The sequence below is a fragment of the Primulina eburnea genome, chromosome 5, assembly GCF_022965805.1.
Source record: "Primulina eburnea isolate SZY01 chromosome 5, ASM2296580v1, whole genome shotgun sequence".
NCBI lineage: Eukaryota > Viridiplantae > Streptophyta > Magnoliopsida > Lamiales > Gesneriaceae > Primulina > Primulina eburnea.
The window spans coordinates 7,663,859-7,669,858 of NC_133105.1; the positions used below are offsets into that span (position 1 = coordinate 7,663,859).

Genomic DNA, 6,000 nt, shown 5'->3' on the forward strand with positions numbered 1-6,000 from the left:
GTGTGACACCATATTTGCTTAAAAGTTTTTCAAAGAGTTTGTTGCAAAAATGAGTGCCACCATCACTAATGATTGCTCGTGGTGTTCCAAAGCGGTTAAAAATGTTTTTCTTCAAAAATTTTAGAACCACTTGAGCATCATTAGTGGCGTATGCTTCCGCCTCTACCCACTTAGACACATAATCCACCGCCACCAAAATGTATTTTTTCGTGAAAGAACTGGGAAACGGTCCCATGAAATCTATTCCCCACACATCAAAAACCTCACACTCAATGATATTATTTAAAGGCATTTCGTGACGGTTAGAGATGTTACCTGTCCGTTGGCATTTATCACATGCTAGCACATAAGAACGAGCATCTTTAAAGAGGGTTGGCCAATAAAAGCCACATTCGAGTACCTTAGATGCCGTCCTCGTTGGTCCAAAGTGACCACCTACCTCACGGTCATGGCAATGGTTGAGAATCTTATAAAACTCTTCCTCCGCAACACACCGTCTTATCATGGAATCTGCACAAATCTTAAACAAGAACGGTTCCTCCCAAAAATAGTATTTCACGTCAGAAAAGAATTTCTTTCGTTGGTGAAAAGATAAGTTCGGTGGAGGTGTGCCTGTGACAAGAAAGTTAGCGAAATTTGCATACCATGGACAATTTCTCACCTCAAATAGTTGCTCATCCGGGAACCAATCATCGATAGCATGATCAACAGAATCATTACAAATACATTCTAATCTAGACAAATGATCTGCAACCACATTCTCAACACCCTTCTTATCTTTTATTTCTAAATCAAATTCTTGCAACAATAGAATCCACCGAAGTAGGCGTGGTTTTGCATCTTTCTTAGCAAGTAAATGTTTCAGTGCAGAGTGGTCAGTGTAGACAATGACTTTAGACAAAACAAGATATGCATGAAACTTGTCAAGTGCAAACACTACTGCAAGTAACTCTTTTTCGGTGGTAGCATAATTCAATTGTGCCTCATCTAGAGTTTTACTTGCATAGTATATAGTGTGGAATACCTTGTTCTGTCTTTGGCCGAGGACAGCACCTACCGCAGTATCACTAGCATCGCACATGATCTCGAAGGGTAGATCCCAATCCGGTGCTACCAAGACAGGAGCCGTCACCAAGCGCTCCTTCAACTTCTCGTATGCCTGCAAACAATCAGAATTAAAGTCAAATGGCACATCTTTCATAAGTAAGGAAGATAGAGGTTTGGCAACTTTAGAAAAATCTTTGATAAAACGCCGGTAAAAACCGGCGTGGCCTAGAAAACTTCTAACTCCCTTTATGGACGCCGGAGGTGGTAAGTTCTTAATCACTTCAACTTTCGCCTTGTCCACCTCGATTCCGTCCCCTGAAACCTTGTGCCCTAGGACAATTCTCTCTTGTACCATGAAGTGGCATTTTTCCCAATTAAGCACCAAGTTTGTTTCCTCACATCTCCTCAACACCACCGTCAGATTCTGCAAACAATCATGAAACGAAGAGCCAAATATCGAGAAATCATCCATAAAAATTTCAAGGAAAGTTTCTATCTTATCATGGAATATAGCGGTCATGCAACGTTGAAATGTGGCAGGGGCATTACAAAGACCAAACGGCATGCGGCGAAAAGCAAAAGTGCCGTAAGGACAAGTGAAAGTGGTTTTCTCTTGGTCCTCCGGTGCAATCATAATTTGGTTGTACCCCGAATACCCATCCAAAAAGCAATAAAACTCATGACCCGCTAACCTCTCAAGCATCTGATCAATAAAGGGAAGGGGAAAGTGGTCTTTACGGGTGGCATCATTCAATTTTCTATAATCAATGCACACACGCCATCCCGTAACCGTCCTAGTGGGTATTAATTCATTATTTTCATTTGTGATAACAGTAATCCCACCTTTCTTTGGCACACATTGAACAGGACTTACCCATGCACTATCAGATATAGGATAGATAATAACTGCATCGAGAAGCTTAATCGTTTCAGCTTTCACTACCTCTTGCATCTTAGGATTCAATCTTCGCTGAGGTTGCACAAGAGGTGAGTACTTCTCTTCCATCAAGATCTTGTGCATGCAGACTGACGGATTGATTCCTTTGATATCCGCCACCTTCCACGCAAATGCACCCTTGTGTGCTTTCAATACTTCCAACAGTTTGTCCTCCATCACATCTGTCAAAGCAGCAGAAACAATGACAGGTAAAGTGTTATTCTCACCTAAGTACACGTATTTGAGGTGTGGAGGCAACGGCTTCAGCTCAAGTGTTGGGGGATCCTCGATGCTTGACCTTTGAGGGGTCAAATCTCTTCGTTCTCCTAGATCCTCTAGTCGCATCCTCATTGGCCTTCTCCATGGTTGGTTGGCATTAAAGTGTGCCACAATTTCAGCTCTCTCCTCATCCAATTCCTCTTCTCCCAATTCAGTATCGATAGTGGCCTCCAAAGGGTCCCTTAGAGCATCCTGCACATAGTTAGACGCAAGAGAGTCAAAAGCATCAATTCGAAAACAACTATCAGAATGCAGTGTGTGCTTAAGTGCATTAAAAACGTCAAATGTAATCTCTTCTTCGCCCACTCTCAATCTCAACTTCCCCTCTTGCACATCAATCAGCGCCTTGCCAGTTGCAAGGAACGGTCTACCCAAAATGAGAGGCATCTCGGTATCCTCCTCCATGTCGAGCACCACGAAATCGGCAGGAAAAATGAATTTGTCCACTTTCACTAGCACATCCTCAATCACTCCGCGGGGGTACTTGACCGATCTGTCAGCCAGTTGCAAGGACATCCTCGTCGGCTTAGGCTCGCCCAACCCAAGTTTCCTAAACACAGAAAATGGCATCAGGTTAATACTTGCACCAAGATCACATAATGCTTTATGAAAAACAACATCACCAATCATGCAAGGAATAGAGAAACTCCCTGGGTCTTTTAGCTTCGGTGGGATTTTGTTTTGCACCAAAGCAGAGCAACTCTCAGTCAAGTTCACTGTCATGTGATCCTCCAATTTTCGCTTGTTAGCTAAGATGTCCTTTAAGAATTTGGCATAACTAGGCATTTGCATTAAAGCATCGGCAAAGGGAATATTGATATGCAATTTTTTAAACACCTCAAGAAATTTGCCGAATTGTGCATCTAGTTTTGCCTTTTTCAATGCTGCAGGGAAAAGCGGGGGGATAACAATCTTAGGATGTGCCGTGGGTGCTGGTGTAGAGTTAGATGACTTACCTTTTGACGCCTCAGCATGCTCATCCGATACTTGGCTTTTCTCTTTCTCTCTAGGCTCCAAAATCTTTCCACTCTTCAACTCAATGGCCTTCACTTGCTCTTTTGGATTAGTTTCGGTGTTGCTTGGCAAGGTGCCCGGCTCTCGATTTGCTATCATCTTGGCCAATTGCCCAATCTGAGTTTCGAGCCCCTTAATCGACGCATCTTGATTTTGAAGTCTAGTTTCAGTGGATGAAATAAACTTAGACATCATTTGCCCCAAGTTGGACTTTTCTTCTCTAGGAGGCTCGGATCTGTACATTGGTTGTTTGACATATTGTTGTCCTCCTTGCGGTCTAGTTTGACTGTTTTGGCCGCCCCATGAGAAGTTAGGATGTTGCCTCCACCCAGGATTGTATGTGTTCGAATAAGGGTCATGCCTTGGGCGGTTTTGGACTCCCACTTGATGCACCGGTACTCCTTCGGGCACATAGAATGGATTGTCATCTTGACAGTCTTTCACATAGTGCTCACCTCCACATTTCTCACAGAATACCTCTTGCAAACGCATAGCCGTGCCACCCAAGTTCAAGCCATCTATTTTCCTGTTTAAAGCATCAAGTTGTGCAGTAATAGCAGAAAAATCAGTTACCTGGTGCACTCCTGCACTTCTCCGCTGGTTGTTTCTGTCAGATTGAGGATGATAACTGCTAGCAGCCATCTCCTCCAACAACTCATATCCTTCTTCCGCAGTCTTCCTCAACAGGTTCCCACACGCAGCAGCATCTATCATAGTACGGTTAGGAGTAAGCAAACCATAATAGAAGGTTTGAACGACTAACCCAAGTGGCAACTCGTGATGTGGGCATCTTCGTAATAGATCTTTGAAACGCTCTCATGCCTCATATAGTGACTCTTGATCGAACTGAGCAAATGTTGTGATGTCTGCCCGCAGCTTCATGGTCTTCGATGGAGGAAAGTATTTGATAAGAAACGCCTTCGCCATGTCCTCCCATGTAGCTATCGAACCTACAGATAAACAATTCAACCAAGCTTTAGCTTTATCACGCAAAGAGAAAGGAAATAAACGCAGTCTAACAGCATCATCAGAGACTCCATTAAATTTAAAAGTATCGCAAATCTCAAGAAAATCCGCGATGTGTGTGTTTGGATCGTCCACAGCAGTTCTTCCAAATTGGACGGTGTTCTGAATCATCTGGATAATGGCTGGTTTTATTTCGAATTGGTTTGCCCGCACAATCGGCCTCACAATGCTGGGGCGTGCACCATCCAAAGAAGGCTGGGCATACTCTAACATGGGTATGCGGCGTGGCATTTCAATTCGTCTCTCGTTTTGGCGCTCCGCCTCCTGCTCTGGCTCGTGCCTTTCCATCAGTTCCTTAAGTCTTTGATGTTGTCTTCGCCTGCGGAAAGTCCTTTCAATTTCAGGGTCACACTCAAGCTCCAAGTCAAGTGACTTTGGCATGCACCGGAAGAGATATCTGAATTAAAATATGGAGTGTTAGTTCGGTAAAAATAAAATACACTAAAGAAAATAACTAAAAATATAATTGTAGATTAACAGTCCCCGGCAACGGCGCCAAAAACTTGATCGAGCAAAACTTGCACTATGAATTCCCCAAGAAAATATGATTTTGTATGCTCAAAATGTAATCGCAAGTGCACGATGTCAAGTAATAGTATAGTGTATATGAATACGAGTATCGTTCCACTGGAGACTGTATTTAACAATTATTATTTTAGTTATTAAAACTTTAGCGACGAAATTTGATTGTTTGTTTTATGACTAATAAAATTCAAGAAAATTTAATTAAACAAGATCAAAGATTAATTGATGAAATATGAATGCTAAATCAATGGATTAAATTTCAAATGATAAAAGAATTTGTTGGGAATTCTGGTTCACCTACCCCTTATTAATTTATTAATTCGTTCGGTTGTGTTCTACGCTTCCGACAGGATTTCCTATTCAATTGAACACACTCTCTCGAGCTATGTCAAACTAATTCACTCAATGAAGTAATTAAATGTCTTTAATTATTTATCAAGAATGAATCGCATTTCGATTAATGAAACCCCCTAGTTTTCGACCCTAAGGACTATGACTATCGGCACGTATCCAATTTCATATATCTATGCAAATTGTAGATCCGCGAATTACACCACTCGATCCTATCACTAGTTTTTTCTCTCGAACTCACTCGTGATATAAAATAGTCGTTAAAGTTAGCTACGCTCAACGACACAATGAAAATCGTAGAATAATCAAGAATAAATCACAAACCGACATATAAATTAACCAACTAAAAGTTCGGGGTAGGATCCCCTTTAATCCCAACAAATAATTGAAGTTAGCTACTAGAATTCATAATTAAAATAAGCAAAACAATGTTTAAACAAAGGAAATTAAACTAGAAATACTAGGCGTGACGAAATCTGCGAAGAACGATGCCCGGAAACCGTTGAATCTTCAATCCAAGTGCAAAAGCTCTCCCAAAATCCTTTGTGCTCTCAAAATTATGTCTGAATCCCCCCAAAAATCGGCCAAGCCACCTTTTCATATCATTCTCCTCTCCAAAATAAGGTAAGGAATCGCACACAATATTTTGCCAAAAATAGATGGCGCTCGGGCGGTAGAAAACTACCGCTCGAGCGCCACACTCTCTGTAATTAACCTCGTAACATGCAGCATTCGCGCTCGGGCGGTAGAAAACTACCGCTCGAGCGCCGACTCTTCTGTATTTTTTCTTTTGGTGGTCAATGCTCGCGCTCGGGCGGTAG

General features: G+C 42.0%; 1 non-coding gene across 1 annotated transcript; it reads left to right on the forward strand.

Moving 5' to 3' along the window:
- Positions 1 to 4,049: 4,049 nt before the first annotated feature.
- On the forward strand, positions 4,050 to 4,155 carry LOC140833191 (small nucleolar RNA R71). The gene has a single exon (XR_012118324.1). It is a non-coding gene; the product is annotated as a small nucleolar RNA R71 (small nucleolar RNA).
- The last annotated feature ends 1,845 nt before the right edge of the window (positions 4,156 to 6,000 follow it).